The 24,412-nt window shown below is 38.1% G+C and overlaps 1 protein-coding gene across 6 annotated transcripts in view; it reads right to left on the reverse strand.

Moving 5' to 3' along the window:
* Positions 1 to 19,433, reverse strand: part of CNOT4 (CCR4-NOT transcription complex subunit 4) — a 147,084-nt gene extending 127,651 nt beyond the window's left edge. For 4 of the 6 annotated variants that reach the window (XM_019452845.2, XM_019452844.2, XM_019452849.2 and 1 more), the window contains exon 1: positions 19,253 to 19,433. The gene's annotated coding sequence lies outside the window, so the exon portion shown is untranslated. The remainder of the gene's footprint in view (positions 1 to 19,252) is intronic. The other 2 variants (XM_019452847.2, XM_019452846.2) reach the window with 1 other exon arrangement.
* Between the last annotated feature and the right edge of the window lie 4,979 nt (positions 19,434 to 24,412).

The raw sequence follows: 24,412 nt of genomic DNA on the forward strand, positions 1-24,412 counted from the left end.
AGAAAACTCCAAGGAACCTACCAAAAAATCCTAGAACTAAGAAGTGAGTTCTACAAGGTCACAAGATACAAGATTAACACACAAAGATCAATCACATTTCTGTACACTAACAATAACCATGTGAAAACCTAAATTACAAATACAATGCCATTTACAGTCATGCCCTCCCAAATTGAAAAACTTAGGTATAAATCTAATAAAACGTGTAGGATCTGTATATTGAAAATTACAAAATACTGATGATCAAAATAAAAGAAGACCTAAATATTGGAGAGACTTACTACTGATTGGAAGACACAACACAATAAAGATATCAACACTCCCTGTATTGATCTATAGATGTGATGCAATTACTAGCAAAATCCCAGAAAGACTCTGAGATACAGATAAGCTTATCCTAAAAATTATATGGAAAGGGAAAGTCCTACAAGACCTAAAGCAATTTCGAAAAAAGAGTCAAGTGGGAGGAATCACTCTTCCTGATGTTAAAGCTTACTATATAGTCGCAGTAATCAAAACAGTGTGGTACTCACAGAGAAAGACATACAGATGGATGGAAGAGAATAGAAAATCCAGAAATAGGTCCTCACAAATATGCCCAACTGATTTTTGACAAGCATACAAGGAATTCACTGGAGGAAAGATAGCCTTTCCAACAGATGGTGCTGGAGCAACTGTACTTAAAAGAAAAAGGAAAAAAGAACCTCAACCTAGACTTCGTATCTTATACAAAAATTAGTTCAAAATGCATCATACGCTTAAATGTAAAATTATTAAAACTTTTAGAAAAAAACTTAGAGAAAACCTTAAAGTCAAAACCTTAGGACTAGGGTAAAGAGTTCTTAGACTTGACACAAAAAGCACAACACATAAAAGAAAGAACTGACATATCGGACCTCATCAAAATGAAAAACTTTTGCTCTGTGAAGTACCCTGTGAAGTGGATGAAAAGACAAGCTAGAGTGGGAGAAAATATTTGCAAACCACATACTGGACAAAGAATTTGTATCTAGAATATATAAAGAACCCTCAAAACTCAACAGAAAAAGAAAAAAATTCAACCAGAGAATGAGCAAAAGATCTAAATAGACATTTCACTGAAGAGGATATACGAATGGCCAAAAAGCACATGAAAAGCCATTCTACATCATTAGCCATTAGGGAATGCAAAATAAAACTATGAGATATCAGGGGCACCTGGGCGGCTCAGTCAGTAAAGCACCCGACTTCAGCTCAGATCATGATCTTATGGTTCGTGAGTTCAAGCCCCCACCTCAGGCTCTGTGCTAACAGCTCAGAGCCTGGAGCCTGCTTCATGGATTCTGTGTCTCCCTCTCTCTCTGCTCCTCCCCACTACATACCTAGCAGAATGATAGGGCATGGCAAAAGTCAAATACTTAAAAGAAAACTAAGGCCTGAGAAAGTTAATACTAAGAAGGATAACCATATAGGCAATTGCCACCTATGAGCCTGCTCTCTTCCACCTTGAGAGTGTACTTTCACTTTGACCACTATTATTAAACCCTTGCTTTAAATAAAAAACAAAGAATACAAACAAACAAAAAAAACAATATAAAAGTATTTAACTTCAGAAGAAAATGCTTTTACTATATGTAATATCAAATTCATTTTTAGTGAATATATAACAAACACATCATTAACTGAATTAAAAATAACTCAAAGTATTAGGGCAAAGAAAAGGTAAGTTGAAGACAGTGCCCAAAAGAAATATAATACAAACCACTATTATAATTTTATTTATTTTTTAATTTAATGTTTTTTGAGAGAGAGCGTGAGCATGAGCAGTAGAAGGAGAGGGGGAGAGGGAGAGAGGCGGGGGGGGGGGGGATGGGGGGGAGGGAGGGAGGGAGGGAGGGAGAGAGAGAGAGAGAGAGAGAGAAGCCCAATGTAGGGCTCAACCTCACAACCCTGAGATCATGACCCGAGCTGAAATCAAGAGTCAGACACTGAACCAACTGAGCCACCCAAGTGCTCCACCACTATTATAATTTTAAATTTTCTGCTAGTCACATTAAGTAAAAGTAACAAAAGGTAATCATTTTATATAACTCAATACATTCAAAATATTATCAACTCAACATGTAGTCATTATTTTTTTAATTACTAAGGAGATATTTTATATCTTTTTGTACTAAGCATTCAAACTCCAGTGAGTATTGTACACTTAGCACACATCTCAATTCAGACTAGCCACATTTCAAGTGCTCAATACCTACCTGTATGTAACTCATGGGTACCATATTGGACAACAGAGGTCTAAGAAATGGCTTAAGATAACAGATATATATCTACCTTCAGACCAAGAGATTAAGTCCAATAGTCTGAAAGGATATGGTATCAATAGCAATGTGTACACAATCTCCTAATTTTGATAGGATTGTTGATCCCAGTACAAGAGAACTTTCTGAATGGGAATCAAAAGAAAATTGATTTTGATAGCTAAACTGGTTAAGTGGCCAACTCCTGATACTGGCTCAGGTCATGATCTCACGGTTCGTGGGATCAAGCCTGGAGTGAGCCTGTAAGGGATTCTCTCTCTCCCTCTCTCTGCCCCTCCCTGACTTGCCTGCACTCACTCACTCTCTCTCTCAAAATAAATAAATAAACACTTAAAAAATTTTTTAAAAAGGGGCACCTGGTGGCTCAGTCAGTTAAGCATCCGACTCTTAGTTTTGGCTCAGGTCATGATCTCCTGGTTTCAAGAGTTCGGCCCTGCGTCTGGCTCCTCCATGCTGAGGGTACGGAAGCTGCTTGGGATTCTCTGCCTCCCTCTCTCTCTGCCCCTCCCCCACTCATGCTGTCTCAGTCGCTCTCAAAATAAATAAACTTAAAAAAATGTTTAATTAAAAAAAAAGAAAATTAGAGAACATGTGCCTTCAGAGAAAAGAATGCAAAGAAATAAAATAAATTACGTTCTTTTTTGCCAATCTCCAAACTTCTTTATGTGCAGTACAGTGTAAGTCTTCCAGAAATTATTACATTATGACAAGTACATTCATTCACTTCCCCACAATTTTACACATCATTTCTTCCTCACTTATCTGTATCAATTCCCCTTTTACTATCATGTTCAGTATCATTCTATCGGAAATTCTATTAACAAAAGTAAAACCAACTCACATCCCAGCCTTAAGAATGGGTTTGACGATATGTGAAAAGGGAGCTTAGAGTATAAAATACTAATTCAAATAGAGTGAAGTCAAGAATTACAACACTTCCAGGGTGCCTGGGTGGCTCAGTCAGTTAAGTGTCCAACTTCAGCTCAGGTCATGATCTCACGGTTCATGAGTTCGAGCCCCGCGTCAGGCTCTGTGTGGACAGCTCAGAGCCTGGAGCCTGCTTTGGATTCTGTGTCTCCCTCCCCTTCTGTCCCTCCCCCGCTCACACTCTGTCTCTCTCTCTCTCAAAATAAACAAACGTTAAAAAAAATCTCTAAAAATAAACATTAAAAAAAAGTTAAAAAAAAAAAAAAAAAGAAATACAGCACTTCCATCTGGGAGTAGGAAAAAACAAAAAGGGCAGGGGTAGAGAGAGGACACTAAATCTGGCAGGGGATGAGGGAAACCTAATATTGCTAAAGGAGATTAGAGGTAGTAACAACAACAGATCTCTACAAAGAAAGGGTGGTCTACTCTTGCATTCAAAGCAACTTTCTGAAATAGTAACCAACTCAGACCTTCTCTTTCCAATTTCCTCGGGGATATAGGTGTCAAGCCTTTCTGTATGTAGGGTTGGTTAATGAGGAGAAAAGAAGAAGACCATGAATCATGCCTGACAACTCTTTGTCCACCCATAAAAACTGATAATATAAATTGATAATTTATAGGAATTGATAATATAATCAAGGCCTACATTAAATTTGCCTTCTGAACCAATGAGAGTTAGTAAAATAAAACAGACTAGAACAATCTCTAATCTTATCAACTCATATGAAATTTCTCAGATGTGGTGCAAGATCTCTTGCATCTAACTTATGCCTTCAAAGGATCATTCTGACAGCTATATATTAACAAACCATAAAGAAAAGGGGAGAAGTAGGGACATCCCTTAGAAGGCTGCTGCAATTACCCAGCAAGAGATGATGGTGGCTGTGGAGACGGTGAAAACTGGTTGAATTCTGTGTATGTTTGAAAGGTAGAGCCAAGAATTTCCTGATGGAATAAATGTAAGAATAAGAGAGTCAAGAATGATGCCAAGGTTTCTGGCCTGAGCAGCTGAAAGCTGCCAACATCTGAGACGAGGAAGAATACATTGGTGAAGCAGGTATGGGAGGACAGATTTGGGAGGGAAGAGCATAAATCCTATTTTGGACATGTTAAATTTGAGATATTTAACAGTGATGCCAGTGGAGATATTAAGGAGGCAACGAGCTATACAAATCTAGAGTTGAGGAAAGTAGTCTCGACTGGAGAAATACATTTGAGACTCATCAACATTTAGAAGGTATTCAAAGCCATGAAACTAGCAGAGATCACCAAGAGAGTGAGGGTCAACAGACAAGATAATCGTGCACGGAGTTCTGGGATATTTCAATGTTTAGAGGTAGGCAAAGAGAAGAAAGAAAGACTACCAAGAAAGACTAAGAAGGAACAGCCAATAAGTTATAAAAAAAACCAAGGGAATGTTGTATCCTAAAAGGCAAGTGAAACAAGTATATCAAAGAGGAAAGAGCAAATAACTTTGTCAAATGTAGACTGATCACACAAGAAAAGAACTGACTCCTAGATTTACCATTGTCATTGTTAGGAGACCTGAACAAAAACAATCAGTACAGTGAGTGATAGGGGCCAAAGCCTTACTGAAATGGGCTTGAAAGAGAACGTGAGAAAATAACTAGGACAAGTACATTTAGACAATGCTTTAAGGGGTTCTGCAACAATGGAAACAGATAAGAGCAACAGAAGATATTTTTATGAGGGTAAAAATTACAGCATATCTGCCCAATGATGGGAATGATCCATGAAAGAAGAAAAAATTAATGATCTGAAGAGAAGGAGGAAAATTGCTAGACCAATGTCCAGAGTAAATGAAAGGGGATGGGATCTAATGCATTAATCAGAAGAACTGAATTAGATAGGAACAAAGACAGTTCATCTATAGTAACAGAAGGCAAATGTCTGTGAGTCAGACTAGCAGGTACATAGGTGTGGAGGTGGAGGAGTCTGAAGAAGAGCTCTTCTGGCGGTTTCTATTTTCTCAATGGATTGGAAACAGGTCCATCAACTGAGAGTGAGTAAGAAGAGGAAGGTTGGAAGTTTGAGAAGAAAGGCAAGGGTATAACTAGTCATCTGTGAGAGGGAAAAATGAGTGGACTAAGGAAATAGACTATGACTGCCAGACAATATTAAAGGATGCCAGAGGTTTCTTATTATGAATCCAAAGTGAAAAGTGCCCATCATAATTGTATTCTTCAGTTGCTTTGAGCCATACAAGTGCAGACATGAAGTACTCAAGAGAATCTGATTTAACTAGAGTTGATGTTTTGCCAAGCGAGTATGAAGAAGTAAAAAAGGAGCAAGAGAGTAGAGGGCATATGAGAGAGAATGAATATAATGATTGATCACTAGGTAATGAATGTGTAATAGGTAAGAAGAAAGAAAATCAAGGGGGCAAAGGGCAGTCCACAGACTGGAGGTCCTAGTAACAGTAAAAGATTGAGTTAGAATAGTAGATAAAATGAGCAGAAAAGACAGATGGCAGAGGGGGTTACATGAATTGAAAATCAGGGAAGAGTTCAAGTTATTGGTGATTAAGAAGGTGTAAGATATAATCATGGAGTGAGTGACTGAGATGAGGTGTTGAGCAAAATGTTGAAAGAAGAATTTTAGGACTTAAGAGGCCACAGTACAAGGACTGGAAATGGTATATGCTGAAATTATGAAGAATTAAAAGAGGCATAGTGCCAGCAAGAATAACAGTGAGCTAGGAGCTTTAATAGTCAAGAAAAGAGAAGACATAACCCAAGGTGCAGTAGGTGACAGCAAACAAGGGTTTATGGACAATATAACCTGTCAACAGACAAGCTTCAGGAAGAGAAGGAGAATATAAGACATCTGCCCTATTTTCAGTCTCGGTGGAACCAGGCTTTCTCTTCAACTCCTATTAAATGGAGGAAGTCAGAATGGGAAATAGTTTTAAATCTTAGCACGTGGGATTCCTCACTGACCTCTGAAGATGGCATACAAGAAAAAAAAAAACTTAATAGCCAACAAGTAAGAGGGCTGCAGGGGAAGCAGTGTTTCCAGAAAAGTAGAGGAAATGTTCAGGAAAAAAACAAAGATACAAGAAATTTTGCTGATGATGGAGAGGAATGAAAAGAGAGGAAATGTTAAGAACCTTGTGGGGATTAAAGTGTGAGACTGGTGGTGACTGACATAAAAAGGGATAAAGAATATAAGATCAGTCCTGATATACTTCAGGCAAGTAACAGTGTCAAGGCTGTGAATGCTGGAGGCAGGAATGACTGTAAGAAGCTCCCTGTCAAAAGAAGACAACAAGCAGTCTTGGGAAGCACGCTTAGTCTCAGTGCAAAGGGCTTCCCCTTCAACCCTAATGATAGCTTGCAAGAAAACTATAAGGTACTTGCAAGGTTGTAGAATTTCTGAAAACTAATAAAAGGTCAGAACCACACCTAGTATCTAATAAGCACTCAAAGATAAGTTTTTATTAGCTCATCAAATGTAAAATATAATTATTGTAGCAGAAAAGAGATTCATCTTACATTTTCCTTTCCTCAGCTAAATGGATTTCCCAAGTGACTGCCGGGTAAACAGTACCAAAATGGACCCAGAAAACTCATTTCAGAAAGGAGAGGAAATCTTTGAGGTCAACTTCTTTGTAGTGTTCACCTATCTCAGAAAACCCACCTCAATGGTAGAATAATTTATTAATTCAACAAGCATATATTGAGCACCTGTTATGCACCAACTACTATTCCCAGAACCTGGGATATGTCAGGGAACAAACACCCCTATTCCAGTAGATGGAGATCAGCAATAAACAGTATATATAAAGAATAAATGGATTATATAATATGTATGAAAAGAAGTATTGAAAAAAAATAAAACAATGCAAAAATTAAGAGAGAGGGGCCTGTGTTCTAACTGTAAATAAACAGTCAGGGCAGGCCTGACTGAAAAGGAGATCATTTGAGCAAAGGTCTTAAGGAGTTGAGGTAGCTATGTGGATATTTGGAAAAGTAGTCTCCAGGCAGAGCAAACGGCCAGAGCAAAGGTTCTAAGGCCTTTACATTTAGTTCTTGCTACTACTTGGTGGTAATTCATTTATTTCTTTTTCTCTTTGAGCCTCTAATCCTACCGTCTTCCTCACTTTAGCAGTGGATGATAATAATAGCTAATATTTATCAGGTATCAAGCATTGTTCTAGGTGTTTTAAAAAGATTAAATAACTTAATCCTTATCACAGATCTATGAAATACATGTTACCATTGCCTCCATGTTACCGGGAGAGTTACAGAGTTAGCAAGTGGCAGTCTTGAAGAAGCACATGTATCTTCTCTCCTATGAAACTTAAGAACATTCAGCACAAGCTGCCTCAAGTTTTTTCTCTCTAATAAATAGAATCTCTCAGACTACACATTCAATAACTATGAAAGTGTTATTGCAATGTCTTCCTGCCATTTTTTCAGTCATTTTCTACACTGAATGGTCTTGACTTCTGCACTTACATCTTCCTTAACCTCCCCCCCCCCCCCCCACCATCTGATTTACATTCCTAGGCTTGTGAAATTGCTTTAACATGGTTCATGACCATCACACCACAAGCCAAAGGGCTTTCTCTATACTCATTCTCCTTGCATGTTGTACTGGACTATGTCACTTCCTTTCCGTCTGAGAATAGAAGTGGTACCATATAAGATCTTCCTATTTTTCATCTTTGTGACTTCCCTCTCCTGGAAAATTTCTTTGTTTTCCAAAACTTAAGCTTTTCCGTCTTCCTTTTACCTCTCCAATTATTCCTCTCATAACACTTTTTTCACTTTGACCTCTTAAAGGCAGAGGTCCCAAAAGTTTAATTTGGGTCCTTTGTGCTTCCCTCTCTGTTATCTCACAGTCTCCCATAAGATTTATCCACCCAGTAAGTAGGTAAGTATTTATGGAGCGCTTACTATCTGTAAGGTGCTATCTAAGCCACTTACGGTAGATCAGTGAACAGGACAAAAACAAAAAACAAAAAAAAAAACCCTCTGTCCACACAAAATCACATAATTCTATGCTACCAAGGACACTCAAAACCATCTTCCCTTAAATACTATTTTAAACACATCACTTTCCTTACTTAAAAAAAAAAAAAAAAAGAATCTTGCCATGATTGCAATGATTGCCCTCTTAACAACCGTATCTAAATTTCTCTGCCTCAGTTCAAAACACTCCATAATTATTTTCTATCATACCTATCCAGTTTCATTTTCTATTACTCCCTGATTCAAAAGAATTCCAGGCAGGCCAGTCCTTTGATTATCCACTCAAACACATTACTTGTGTTTCCAGCTGGTCAAATGACTACTGAAAACATACATCTAGTGCCTAAACATTAACTGTATTGAATAAAAAAATAAGTCTTCAAAAATGAAGGTTTTCTGATTCTTTCAAATGTATAAGAACATATTGTAACAGCAAACACTTATACAAGGTTCACTATGTGCCAAACATTATTCCAAGAGCTTTACATATGTGCCCTCATTTACTCCACACAACAGTCTTAGCATCTCTATCTTACAAATGCAGAAGTTGAGGCCCAGTCAGGGTAAAGTAACCCACCATAGGTCTGACAAATAGTGAATGGTACAGCCAAGATTTACACTTAGGCATTCTGGCTCCATACTATACCGCATACTCCTGGTAGGAGCAAAAAACAAAAATAAGGAGAATTCAAAGAGTTTGCACAGAAAAACATAGGCTATTAAAAACTATGTTCAACTTGGGGCATCTGGGTGGGTCAGTTGGTTAAGCGTCCAACTCTTGGTTTCGGCTCAGGTCGTAATCTCACAATTCGTGGGTTCAAGCCCTACACTGGGCTCTGTGCTGACAGCACGAAGCCTGCTTGGGATTCTCTCTCTCCCTCTGTATCTGCCCATCCCCTGCTCATGCTCTCTCTCTCTCTTTCTCAAAATAAATAAACTTTAAAAAACAAACAAAAACTATGTTCAACAATGAAAAATCATTTAAGTTAGTCCTTTGCTCCAAATACTGAAGAAAATATTTTCTTTAATATGATGCCAAGTTTTAAAAATTATAGAACTTTGGGGTGCCTGGTTAGCTCAGTCGGTTGAGCGTCCGACTTCAGCTCAGATCACGATCTCACGGTCTGTGAGTTCAAGCCCCATGTCAGGCTCTGTGTTGACAGCTCAGAGCCTGGAGCCTGCTTCAGATTCTGTGTCTCCCTCTCTCTCTGCCCCTCCCCGGCTCATGCTCTGTCTCTCTCTCTCTCTCTCTCTCTCTCTCTCTCTGTCTCTCTCTGTCAAAAATAAATAAACATTAAATTTTTTTTAATAAAAATTTAAAACAATAAAAATTATAGAATTTAGTAGTACATAACAAAAAATACAATCTGTAAACACAAACACATCATATATTATTCAGGGTTCACCAAAGCTGCTGAAAATATTGTTAAGCAAGACAAAAGAATATATGGTAACACATGACTAACAAATGTTCTTTTGTTAGCATGCTTGTATTAAAGTCTTTTATTGTCATACTTGCTTTCATCAGGATCAAAATACATTTGAATACAATGCAGGGAAGGTAGCTACCTTAAAAAGAAATTACTAGCTTCACTTTTTGGAAGCAAAACTCACATCTAGGACTGTGTCCAGTATGAGAGAAAGATTTTAGAAGTAAGGAATCTCAAAGAAGTACCACCAAGCATCAACTTCTAAAAGTACTCTTCAACCTATCGCTAACTCCGTGGCTACCAAATGATCTTTTAAAAGGTTCCTAAGGACTCACTTGGTAAATTCATGAAGCTATTTTATAACCGATTACATAAAATTAAAAATGAAAGAGGATTTTCCATAAAACAATCTTAGAACAATATATCACTAACATAGAAGCAAATGAGGAGTATCATACCTATCCTTTTCTTCTCTTTCCTGTTTCCCCTTTCCTTCCGGCAAAGAAAAGACAAATTTGTCAGGTTTTGAGCTGCAGAGGTTAAAATGCACAACACTGGACAAGGACACTAGTTTGATTTGGAAAAGACAAAAGTTTATAGTCTTCCCAACTCAAACTGACAATCTAACTTAGAAAAAAATCCCTGACGTATATAGCCAAAGGCAGCAAAGGAGCCAGGGCCATCAATGCTTTAGTCAAAAATGCACAATAGCCATTATTCAAATTTGAAGTTTTCTCACTTATTTTCTGCCTCCCCTCTCTCTTCCTGGGTTTAAAATGCACCTACCTCCTGGCCACCCAAGGCAACTCCAAAGCCACTAGCATAAAATCAGTTCCACCCCAAGAATTACATGAATAAAGAAAAGCAAACTATTATTAATAACTTGGGATTTAAGTTATTAAAATCTGAGAGAGATTTTTTAGAGCAGGGAACCATTTTCTCCCCCCAACCACTGCCTGTGACCTTTATAAATGGCTCCACGCTCCAAGGGACTAAATTAAAATTTCCTGGGAAAAGACTGGATTGGCAGCTAGCTACCACTGAAGATATTCTCAAATACTAAGATTCTCCTGTACCGTATATTTGAGTTTTACTTCCCTCCCACATATACTGGTGGCAATGAGAAAGATATATAATCCTTCTCAAGATTCTCCTGCATAAAGGAATCTCAACTCAGTCTTAAATCCAAAGTTAACATATTAAGGCCCGTTAACCCACCCAAGAAGGCAACAGCTTTCTATTCTAGTGACCATTTTAGATAGCACACATGATCAGCTAAATAAAGAAGTAAAAAATGTCAAAAATAGCTCTGCCACATTACCAGGATTAAGGAGGTCTTAGGATATAGGGAATGTTGAGGAAAAACAGACATTTCCCAATAATGTACTATATACTGCATCATCATCTGTATCCTTATCAATATTTCCTAAGTACCTAAAAGGTCCATGGCATTATGGTAGGTCACGAATGTTATAATATCAGGACTGAAAATAACTGGCAAATAAAGAAAATTTAATTTTGAAGTCGTTGCAAGCACTGTAAGCTTGAGATGGTTTCCTACTCCATGAGAATTCTTGAGATCTACATGCTATATACTGTAGAGAAGGAATACATGTGATACTGAAGGAAGCAATAAGAGAATAAATGGCAATACAGTATTAGTCACCTACTATTTACAAAGCCAGAAGCAAGAAATCTATTCCCCGCCCCTGCTTTTAGATAAAATGTAAAATTTTCCTTGACAAATGTAAAATTTTCCAGAAATACAAAATAGATGAAGAAACTTGGTTTAATGAAGAGTCAACAAAACAAAGAAGAGAAGAACTTCAAGGGTCTCAGAACTTAAGAAAAATTCCAAATAAAACAAATATGGCTAGATCTATTTTTAATACGTTTGTAAAAAAAAAAAGGATAATGAAAGAAAATCAAAGAACACATTTTCATTTAATAATGTCCCTACATTCTTCTTTAGCCTGCTGACCTAAACTTTCCTATCCTTAAGTAAGCGTGAAGCTGACAATATTTAGAGCTCTACTTTATTAGAATTTTCTGCCATTTCTTCTGTTCTAATCAGGTCATTATCAAACTCTAAATATATTCAATAATATATACTTAGCTGTACCATATGAACTGTTCAGATGTAAGTTTCCTAATAGTCCTTCTGAACTCATTCACACATATAAGAGGATGAGGCATAAATTTCTCTTTTACAAGTGTTCCATCTCTTATAATCATGTAATTAAGACTTTTATTTTCTAAACTCGTATTCCTCAATGAAAGAATATCTAAAAATTTTTTAAAACACTGGTAGATATTTTTTATAGAAATTTTTTGAGATTGTTATTTGAGTAATCATACATCACTTCCCTTCAGGCCTGGGTAATAAACTGCAGTTTACTATCAAAGATAAATAGACCACATTTCTTCAGTTCTCTATGCTCTAAAACCTTGGTGTCATATCTGAATGTAAGGGACTGAAGAGAAGATGGAATCAATGCTGCCAAATTCTGCAGAATTTCAACACTAACTTCTCAGTAGCCCCTTACCTCAGTGGCCTAGTCATTAATTTTTCAAACTCAACTGTCAACCCCAAAATATGTGGCAACCTACTCAAAAAGTATGTTTCTTTAAAAAAAAAAAAAAAAAGGCATGTTTAATATGTTATCTCCTGCCTCCTGACCATCTCTAATGGTCCCTTACTGTTTAGCAGAGGAAATTCAACCTGACGCTGAATAAACTTTTCATAACCTAGCTCTACCCTAGTATACTAACTTATCTGACACCATTTCCAGAAATTAAAACCCTGTTCCACTGAGGTCAGACTCCTTACAACTCTCCACATCATGCTGGTCACCACCAGCATTTGCTCATGTTTCCTAACCTTCCTGGAATGTTCTCCTTCTGGAGATGTTCCATCTATGCAGATAGTATATATTCTTTATTCAAGTCCCACTTTCTCTAGGAAGTCTCACTCCTAGAACTTGAGTCTGAAGGTATCCCTACACTGACATACTGGACTCAGACTACATACACCACACATCATTCAGACACTGCTTTGGATGGTGTTAATTAAATTACTGTGAAAATTCACCCAACGAGATAATAAACTCTTAAGAAGAGGTTGGACCATAGATCAAAAGGTGGATATGTAAGTACTCAAAGACTATTTGACAGCCAATTAAATAATCTTGATAAAAAAATCAAGATATTTTATGTCAAAAGAGCTCCAGTACAAATGAAATAATGTGATGACTAGGATTTGCTTCAAAATCATCCAGGTCAAAGAGTAGGGGGATGAGAAGTAAATAGGGGTATAGATGAAACTAGATTGGTTATGAGGTGATAACCTATGAAGCTGAGTGACAGCTACATACAAGTTGGTGTCACCTTTTTTTTTTCTTAAGTAGGCTTCATGCCCAGTATGGAGCCCAAAGCAGGGCCTGAACTCACAACTCTGAAATTAAGACCCACGCTGAGATCAAGACTCGGATGCTCAACCTACTGAGCCATTCAGGAGCCCCAATTGGTGTCTACTTTTAAACTTGTTTAAAACTTTTTGACATTAACAAGTTTAAGTATTTTTTAAATGTTTACTTACTTTTGAGAGAGAGAGAAAATGTGTACATGTGTGTACAAGTGGGGGGGGGGGGGACCACACAGATTCTGAAGCAGGTTCCAGGCTCCAAGCTGTCAGCACAGAGCTGGATGCGTGGCTAGAACCCACAAAATGAGAGACCATGACCTGAACAGAAGTCAGATGCTCAAACGACTGAGCCACCCAGCACCCCAGGGCTAAAGTATTAATATGGTCTTTATTTCATTTTAAATGACAAAACCAAGATACATTATAACATGTTCTTTACCCAACAAATACCTAGGTCCCCAGAGTAAGAAAACAATTTTCCGGGAAGATCTAATTTAACAGGGAACTTGTAGCACCCTAATTCTAAGGATTAATAAAATTAAGTTTTAAAGAAAAAAAAATGATCAAAATGGGGGGGAGGAGGCTCTCTATCAAAAGAATAATTCGTCTTATTACCAAAAGGAATTCTGTTTATACTTCAAATTTTCAGTCAATTACAGCATTCACAAAAAGGTCCAAACTTCAGGAAATAAAAAACATCAGGAAAAAAATCAAGGATACAAGAAGTAGAAAAAAAGAAAAAAGTTGCTACAATGTTCAATAATACGAATCAGCCAATACTATTTCAAGAAATCCACAATCTGAAGACACCTATTGCCCTCAACAAGGAACGAATAGGTTCTTAAATAATCAGAAAAATTAGCACTTCCTCTTTATTCCAAGGACTGAAAAAACATACTTAAGAAACTTCAGATATTTGGCTTAATGACAATGTATCTGTTTGTTGCTAAGGAATGCTCTACCCCTTTGATATTTCAGTCTATAGCTACTTTTCAAAAATCAATCAGCATTTTCCTACAACATCATTCATTAACTTCTTCCAAAAGCAGAAATGCAACACCAGCTAGGTTTAAATGTCGTCATTTTATTCTTCTAATTACACTGCTTTTTTTTTTTTGCCTTGACTTTTTTTCCAGGATGGTTTTAGAAATAAACCAAAATGATTATTTTTGATTTTCCCTCTCCATACTTTGTCTCAACACTCAAGAGGTAAGACTTGGGTTACCATAACTAAAAAAACATACTACTTGTTTTTGAAAAGATATCGGAGGGGGCACCTGGGTGGCTCAGTCAGTTAAGCATCCGACTTCAGCTCAGGTCATGATCTCAGTTTGTGAGTTACAGCCCCACGTCGGGCTCTGTGCTGACAGCTCAGAGCCTGGAGCCTGCTTCGGATTCTGTGTCTCCCTCTCTCTGTCCCTCCCCCTCTCTTTCAAAAATAAATAAACATTAAAAAAAATTTTTTTTTTAATGTTTATTCATTTTTTTGAGAGACAGACTGAGAGTATGAGCAGGGGTGGGGCAGAGAGAGAAGGAGACACAGAGTCCGAAGCAGGCTCCAGGCTCTGAGCTGTCAGCACAGAGCCCGATACGGGGCTCGAATTCACGAACTGTGAGGTCATGACCTGAGCTGAAGTCGGTCGCTTAATTGACTGAGCCACCCAGGTGCCCCCAAAATAAATAAACATTAAAAAAAAGAGAGAGACTCTTATGAAAAAAAAAAAAAAAAAAAAGATATCAGAGAAGCACATAGACAAATGGTGAGGTTTATCCTAATAGTGATATATCATCTCCTCATCACCCAATGCAATTAAAGTTTAAAACAGGACAACACTCTTGTATAAACATAGTTTTGTAAGAATGAAACCTTCCTCACATATAAAGTTCTTAGGAGAAAAATAAACCCATCCTCAAGCTGCCTTGTACTTGTACTATCTTGAAAATTAACTTTTTCTAGCAAGTAAAAGTAATCATCATCTTTTTGGTAGCATGTAAATTCTCCCTTCTAGTAAAAGAAAACTCTGTTACAGTAGGCTAATCTAAGGGGCCAAAATAGTGTTGACATTTTCTCTTCCATAAACTAATTTCCGATTAAAAGGTAAAAGAATTATACCATTAAAAAGAAATGTGACAAAACCCACTGGATTATACTACTACACTTGGAAAAGTTAACATTCACCACACAATCTTTTCTTTTCTCTTTTTTTTAATTTTTTTTTTTAACGTTTATTTATTTTTGAGACAAAGAGAGACAGAGCATGAACAGGGGAGGGGCAGAGAGAGAGGGAGACACAGAATCTGAAACAGGCTCCAGGCTCTGAGCTGTCAGCACAGAGCCCGACGCGGGGCTCGAACTCAAGGACTGTGAGATCATGACCTGAGCCGAAGTCGGACGCTTAACCGACCAAGCCACCCAGGCGCCCCCACACAATCTTTTCTAATAAAGAAGACCACATAGTAACAAGATTAAAAACAATTTTGAAAAAAAGTTCTTTCAGAAAACCACTGTGTCATTAAAAAGTCCCACTTATCTTCTTTCCTTGCATCACTACATAATTGAGTAAATTATTCCATCTTTAAAATTTGCATAATCTCAGAATTGGAGAAAATGTTTATTACTATCATTAAGTTATCAGGGATATTGACACATTTTATATAAGAATGGGCATTTGTAGATTTTGCTAGTATTTCTGAAGTAACAAAATTTTTTTAAGATAATATTTTTTAAATCTCAGAGTGTGTTAAGTTTTATCCAATACATGCTATTCCAGTGGGATCAAAACCATTTACAAGTTCCATTTAGATTAAGAAATCCTTTGAGAAAAGTATGTAGTACATTCTAGTTATACTATTTCTAGAACACTAAAAATCTCTATAACCTATTTCCCTACTGTTTTTCTTTGGAACCAATTGAGCTAAATGTATCTTCCTTCACTAAAAGTCAAGACAGTACTACACTTAATGTCAGAAAGCTAACTGACAGAGGCTGAAATTTTCCCAAATTAAAACTTTCTGTTTCACTTGAATGGTCTATAAAAATAATAACATGAGTTGAAATAGATTCAATTGAGTATTACTGGCAGGTACAAAGCACACACACATGCACGCACACAAATGAAGAGTGTAGCTTCTTAACCTTAAAACCAGGAGTAGGGAAGGAAAGGGAAGCATTCTGAAATCATACTGTTGAAACTGAGAAAATACTTTCTTCATTCTCTTAAGCATTTAAAATCATTTTTAAAGTAAAATTCCCCTAATGCAAGGACTCTTTTTATACTCTCTTTCTCTTACAAAACAATGAAAGTTATTGCTAGTGAAATTGAAGGGCAGTACAAAAATTTTCCTGCATTTTGTCATTTGATTTTAACAGTCTCACCCTAATAAAATTAAAGATTTGCCTATGCAATCTTATGACAACAAATATTATGTAATAAGTCAACTTAAAGTAATTCATGTTCAAAAACCTTCCTAGAGAAATCTATTCGTCTGAAGGATTCAACTACTGAACCTGGCAGAAAGTATTCCAAACTATCAAACAAACAAACAAACAAACAAAATGCACGAAAGTATGAAGCTGCCATGTTTAAGTTACATCTAAAAATTTAAACCATACAAAAATATTCTGAAATTATAGCTCCTGATTTCCTTATCAAAATGTCAACAAAATTTAAATGCCTTCTTCAAATGTACTAAAGATCCCAAAGTAAATTCATTTTGACTTCCAAGGGCTGAAACTAAGAATTTAATGACTGCAGGAGAAAAGTGTGGAGTGAAGAAAATTACTTGAGAATATACTTAATGAGGTAAAACATCTCTACCAAAGATGTATTACCATCATTTATACTTTTCTGCCAAACAGTCCTCTCCTAGAACACACTGCTTACCAATCAGCCAAGTATGACTACCAAGGGTTTTCTAAACCTGTGTGTTAGAATTATTTGCAGGTACAAAGTGGAAGGCTTCTCCACCAGCGTATGACAAAGAAAAACGACATATTTTAGAGTTGACGATCAATTGTATTGAACACGTTCCTACTAACAAACTAAATGTAAGTAATTTTTAAAGGAAAAACCTCAAGTTACAACTCAGGACAATCTTGCTACGTAAATTGCTTGAAATTCTCAGAGTAGGGATTTAGTTTCCCCAAATTGGGGCTTAAAGTGGCTAAAAGGAAAAAGGAAGTTTTGTAAACAGCTTTTCTAACCTTGATTTATATTTGATAAAGCAGAGCACTTACCACAATTGAGTAAACATAATGCTAAATGAAGATTCCTCAAGTATCACGGGTAAAATTTATAAAAATCACAGTAATAATGTGCAGAAGTGATGAAAAGGGTAACTGTATGTATTTGTATTTACACTTGAGGTATATCACTTTGCAAATAAGAGGGATACTGCTGCATGAAATTGCTACCATGACTTTTAACATTTTTACCTACGTCTTAAGAACACAGTGTCTTATTTATGTTAAACTTGAAATGTTGAAATGTATGTATCTGATCTGGGAAATCCTGTTTTCTCTCCTGTTAATTCTTTTTTTCATAGTGGTGTGATTGTAGTCTCCTTCTTCCCCTTGTGCCATTAGTCAGGGCATTTCAATTTTGCTTTCGTCAAAAAATGGACATCATGAACCACTTCATGCTCCTAGTTTTCTGCTTTTTAATGTAGATAATAATGACAGTGAGTGCCAACAAATGCATGTAAGGGCATAGCTTTGTCATTTCTTTTCCCAGCCCCCTTCTTTTCTGGAAAAAATGATGGATTTAATTCTGAAAAAAAAAAAAAAATTCACTTTCCTTTTGCATACATACCCAACAAGTTTTCAAGAGAAGACAATTTATTCGGATTACTGCCATTCTAGAAATGTTAGAAAGAGAGAACTTCTCAAATCCAAAAATACTAAGTCTGATATTAGCTGGAAAGGAAATTTCCACTGGAACCATAAATATGTCATCAATTAAGCTGAACCTCAATATAACTTGCTTAGTCAATAATCACTTTTCAATAGGGAAAGGATCTGTAACCCACACAGAACCGGCAGATAATCAAAATCTCTCTTATATTTTCGTGGGGAGTTCACAGAGTGATTTGGTTCTACGCCAGATTTATCTTATTTTGAAATGCCTAGGCTAATTTGTTGGTATAATCAGAGTTCACATTAAGTGTCCTGGGGAGAGGTAATTCAGTAGAATGCTTAGCAGCATGGAGAAACCGGTTAAAAATAGAAGGAGAAAAAAAGGTCCCACCAGAGCGAATAATCCACAAATAGATCACCGAAAGCAAAAGGGAAACGTTCCTCTCCCGACCCGAGTAGCCTGAATAAATGATCTCCACTCGTAACGTTTTAACAGTATCCTACCTCACTTCATTCACTTCCCAACTTGACTTTTCAGGGGCCAACACGGGGCATCCCTTTTTTCTGCAAGTGTAGGTTGAAAGAATCTGTATAGAAAAGAGGGAAGGAACGAACAATTCCCAAGAAAGCTGTGAAACAGGTGGGTTAGATCGAGCAGCAGCAGCATCTGGATACTTAAGGGCAGCTTTCAAATGACAGATGTGGTCAAAGGAAAGGCTGCAAATCGGAAGAAGCGCTGGTGTGGCAGAGAGAGTAGGGGCTGATTGCAAGCACGAGAGGGGGGCAAAGGGTGTCTCCAGAGTGGTAGCAGTGGAGCAAAAACCAAACAGCAGGACGAGTGGGCAATGATGAGTAGTGGGACTGCTGAGCAGCAACAACTCGGGTCAGAGTGGAAGTGATGGCTTGGGTCTTGGGAGACGGGGGCTACCGGGACAAGGACGTCAGGGAGGGGAAAGAGGGCTGGGCAAACAAGGGAGCACCGAGACCCAAGATTTCTGCCCCTACAGAAACGCAGGGGAGAGAACTGAAGACGAGAAGCCGCCTCGGCTCCCCCAATTGAGGAAATTTTCGAAGGAGTCGGTGCTCGCCGCCGCGCCGCCTTCTGCCCCGCTCCCTTTTCCTGGTGGTAACTGCTGTGGCGTAGAGGGGAGAGGGAGGAAGAGGAGGAGGAGGAGGAAGACCGAGGAGGAGGAGGGTGAAGATGAGGCGGGGGGTGGGGAGAAAGGGGGGTGCGGCCTGCACAGTCCCAGCGAAGCCTCCGCTCTCTCGTAGCCGGTCAGCCCCGGGTTTCCCCTAAGCCCAGCCCCGCATAGACTCACCCGCCTGCCTTGCCTCGCTTTTCCCTTAGCCGACTCCACGCGCTGCCGCGTCCTCACAAGAGACCACTGAACGAGTGTCGGGGAAAAAACTCTTCAGAACCGGGCCTGATTGCTTCAGCGAGTCCGACCTTTACGGCTGAGAGACAGACTCTCAGCTTTCGGTGGGTTCCACAGCCAGACGGGCCACCATCTTACATTAGGGTAAGACTCCTCCGGCCTCCGGTGCGCAGGCGCACGCCGATCCGGCCGGGAGGGGCGGGGGAGGGGCGGGAGGAGAGCCGGGCGGCCGCTCCCGCAGCACCCTGGGAGTTATAGTCCGCGGAGGGTAACCGCCCAGCTGCAAGCCGGGAGTTGAAGTTCTCGCTCGGAGGCTGGACGGGATGGCCCGCCTCACGTGGCCGCTACACTGCTGCCTTTCTTCGTATTTTGCTTCGTTCTCTGTCCTCGTGTAAAGCTCCGCTGTCACTCAGTCGGCGGTCTTCGTTAGCGGCTCCGTTTCCTCGGTGTGTGCTCAGAACTGGGATACCAGAACTCGGGCGAGCTTCACCAATTTAGGGGGAGCCGGGAACGTCTCTTCTCTGCCCCGCCCACCATAGGTATTAAAGGAGGCGGGGTAGAGGCAGGTTGTCTGTAGGAGGAGCGCGGGATTTGATCGGGGGTGAGACCTTGACTCTGAATTGGCGTCTGTTTGCGAAAAGTGAGCGTTAACCCCTTTTCCCGTGTTTGCGCATTTTGGAGCCCCCACCCTTGATCCCATCCTCACCGTTAATCTCCAGTGAGGAAGTATCCTAAATTGTCCTGTACAGATATACCAGAGAACGATGGAGCCATGCACTTAGAGAAACGTGTTTCTAATGATATAAATTTGAGAACATTATGTGGACTTGGCTGCAGATCATTGTTAGTTCGGTGTACTACCTGTACGGCTCTGCGCGTGAAGTTCACCAACCACCACATATCAGTACGTCCCAACGAATGTTCAGAATGTACTCGCAATCCCTACGAGCGCCGACGAATCCTCAATCACAAAAATCAAGTTCCTGATCCCACCCGCTGGTCTCCTAGAGCTCTGGTGAAAGTGGCGCTCGAAGCACTCAGTTTTGCTTATTGCGTGTATTCTTCGCCCATTCATACAATGAATGCTCAGTGGGCTCGTCCTGTGTGCCTGGCACTGTTCTATATATGGGAAGACGACGGTGAGTAAACACGAAATTCCCTGTTTCTATTCTAAGAATGCCTGTATCTATTCTAGGTGTGTTGGGGCGAAGGAAAGGGGGGAGGAGACAATCCATTTTTTAAGTGTATGATTAAAATGCATAGTATATCACAACTGATGAAAAATATAAAACAGAAGGAATAGGGGAAAAGGTTGCGATTTTAAATCTGTGAACCTAATCTCCTAGTGAGAATCCTTCATTTCATTCTTTTTGGTTTTTAATACATTGATTTTTTGTGTTTCAGTTTCTTCACTATCAAGGCTAGAGACAACAATTTATTTGGTGAAACCTTAAAGAACTTGATAAACTCAAGATTAACCATAAATTTGAAATTATAAAATCATGAAACTACTGTGTAGCAAGGAAATTTGAGAAATCATTTGGACTCACCTTTAGGTAACCATCTAAAAACATTGTGAGTAGGAGATGTGTTTTTTAAATGTGTGTGTTTTTTTTCTTACTAATTTTATGCTGGAAGGTAAAGTAATGAAAAGAACAAAATAAAAAGAATCCTTTCCATTATTAAATATTAGAGCCATTGCATTAAGAACTGAAAGGGATCTTAATCCTCATCTATCGAATCCAGTGTTTCACAACATTGTTTTAACCCAACACCTTTTTTAAATGACAAATATTTTCATAATATCTCCTTTATTAGCCTAAGATGAAATGCATAGATAATATAACCTGCATACACATGCATGATTTGGATTTAAATTGAATATAAAGTATAATATAAAAAATACAAAGAAAGTAATTTATAGTACGATTTCTGTTTCAATGCATAAATGCTCAGACATAACTATTCTAAAAAATATAATCAAGCCGTAAATCAAGTGCTGGCATTTATAAGTAAAATCCCCATGAATGTGAAAGCTACAACTGACACAGGTGTGGTGTTTCCGCCACCTCTGGTGAATGATATTAATCTGTCTTCAATGTCTACTGTACCTGCAATCCTAAAACGTTTACTGTTACAATTATGTAAAAGTAGAAAACAGCTTTGCGTTCATATGTAAAATAGGTCAGGTTTTAGGTACAGATAGTTATACACAGGTTTAGTTTACCTACACTGGGTCATTCAAAAGCCATGAGGGACACAAAATAATTTTTCCAACATTTTGCAAGAAGTCTAAGTTACCTGGCCTCTCTGCTCTCTAAAGACCAGGAATACCTCCCAGAGTATCCAGCACTAGGGGGCAATACCACACCTGCTGAGGGTCATTCCTTGATCGAGGCTCACAGCAAAGAAGTGACATTTCCTGGGTCACTAACTAATTAGTGCCCTCTCGTGCCAGTATTCTTTTCACTGCTCTAGGTTACCAAGTTTTCACATATGTGTGTGTGTGTGTATATATATATATATATATATATATATATATATATATATATATCTACAGATATATATATATATCTCATAAGACTTAGCCATATAGTATGTAATCTCATATCATTTTAAAAGTTAATTAGCATTAAATTCCATTATCTAACTGGGTTAATGATTACTCAGTGTAGGATATCATCTATTCACACAATAAATGTTTTCTACCTTCAAGCACTGTGCTAGGTGCTGGTAGTACAGCAAATCAGAGGTCAGCAAAACACTGTATCTGTCCTCATAGAGCACAGTGCATTGTAGAGGAAGCAGAGATTCGATAATAAGACATGTAAATACAATTTCTTAGATAAGGTTATAACTGGTGATGAATACCGTGAAGGTGTTTATAAGATGTTATGAGAAAGTATAAGAGAGGAACTTAATTTTGATGCGTAGGGAAGAGGATAGACAGGGAAGACCTTTACAGGTTAAGAGAAGAAATATGCAGGGACCACAAGGTGGAAAAAAACCTTCTTAGAAGGCTAGTTAGTGTCAGGTCTGGTGAGCAAGAAGAGGAGCAGTGTAAGGTGAATTTAACAAGAGGCAAGGACTAGATCATCCAGGGCCTTTTATACCGTGGTAGGAAATGTAGATCGTATTCCATGTGAAAAGGAAAGCCTTTGAGGGAAAGGGGCATGATCTTTTTTTTTTTTTTTAATGTGTATTTATTTTCGAGAGAGACAGCGCAAGTAGGGAAGGGGCAGAGAGAGAGGGAGACAGAGGATCCGAAGCAGGCTCCGCGCTGACAGCAGAGAGCCCGATGCTGGGCTCGAACCCACAAACCGCGAGGTCATGACCCGAGCCAAGTTGGATGCTCAACTGACTGAGCCACCCAGGCACCCTGGAAAGAGGCGTGATCTGATTTACAGTTTTAAAAGATCATGCTATTGAATATCCATCACTGGGAAAGTTATTAATTTAAATTTTGTACTTCCATTCTCTAGAATATTACATAGCTATATAAAAAAGAGAAAGGAAAAGAATTCTATACTGACCTGTAAGAATGTCCATGTTGTATTGTTAGGTAAAGAATAAGTAAGGGGTCTGGCTGGCTCACTTGGTGGGACATGTGACTCTTGATCTCAGGGTTGGGAGTTCGAGGCCCACGTTGGATGTGGCGCCTACTTAAAGTAAAATTTTTTTCCAACTACAAAAGAATAAATTACAACATAATATATACAACAAACACAACATAATACAGTATAATGTAACCTCTTTTCTTAGGAATAAAAAAGAATCAATCCAAAAATATTTGAATACATTTTCATTGAGCACAGAGAAAGAATGGGAGGCTCCATACACATCAGATATTTAGAGTGTGATTGGTTACCTTGGGGGATTGCAACTCGAAAGTAGTGGAGGAAGAATATAACTTTTTCTTTATAAATTGCTGGATTGGCTTATTGTTACGTATATGAATTAGCTGTAAACATTTTTATAAAATAGAACACTGCTATGTGGAGAATGGATAGGAGAAGAACAAGAACGGAAATGGAGCAACTAATTTAAAGAACGGTTCAGGTATCCAGGTGGCGGTTCTGATTGTGGTGGCAGTGAAGGCAGCAAACAGGTGATGAATTCAAGATCTACTTGGACTTGGTGATGTACTGGACAAGGGAAGTGTTCTCATAAATGGCTCTCGGATTTTCTGACCTAAATGGCCTTATAAATGGTGACTCTTTTGGTAAAGAGAAGAAGGATGAATATTGAAACAGCATCTGGAGAGAGATGTCCATCTAGATGGAGATGTCTCCAGCTTCGTTGGAGAAACTATGGGATTTTAGGGAAATAACGATTATGCGTTTGAAATTGGCAAACTTAAAAATTGTGGCAGTTGTATTTTGTCCATCTTAGTGGTTTTTCTCTAATAGTGCTTATCTACTTGAGTTCCACCACAGCAGCAGTATATGTAAGTGTGTGTGTATATATGTATATATATATATATATATATATATATATATGTATATATATATATATTATACGTTATATTTATAATATATATATATTTAAGTCGGGCTTATCTAGGCTGAAGGAGAATGAAAACTGGAAAGGGTTCGTTGGCAATCAATGCTATGGGTTGTTTCCAATTTTTTCAACCTTCATAAATTATTAATATGTGAATATTTTAAATAAATAACATTTTCAAATTATTCTTGGAATATAGTCTCAAATGTAGACCTACTGGGCCAAGGGAAATGATCAGTTTTATGACCCTTGTTATAGCCAGATTGTTTTAATATTAATGAATATCAATACCACTCTGTTTGGGGGGGCCTTTTTTCTAAAAACCTGTTTACTTTAGGTTTATCTTTTTTTCTTAGTTTTAATTATTGAGTGACAGGTTGAGTGCTAAATATTGAGTGTTGGTAGTGAGGAAAGCACTAAGCTCCTCAAAGATCTTAGGCTTTAAAAGGGAAGACAAAAAAAAAAAAAAACAACAACAAGTAAACAAAGTAATAAGCAAATAAAACCCTACTTCTATGTTGTCAAAGCATTAGGAAGTAAAAGGAACAGAGTAATAGAACTATCAGGAGGGGATTTACTTTAGATTGCCAAGCCTCTCTA

Source organism: Panthera pardus, unplaced genomic scaffold (genome assembly GCF_024362965.1).
Source record: "Panthera pardus isolate Hobbes unplaced genomic scaffold, ASM2436296v1 HiC_scaffold_8, whole genome shotgun sequence".
NCBI lineage: Eukaryota > Metazoa > Chordata > Mammalia > Carnivora > Felidae > Panthera > Panthera pardus.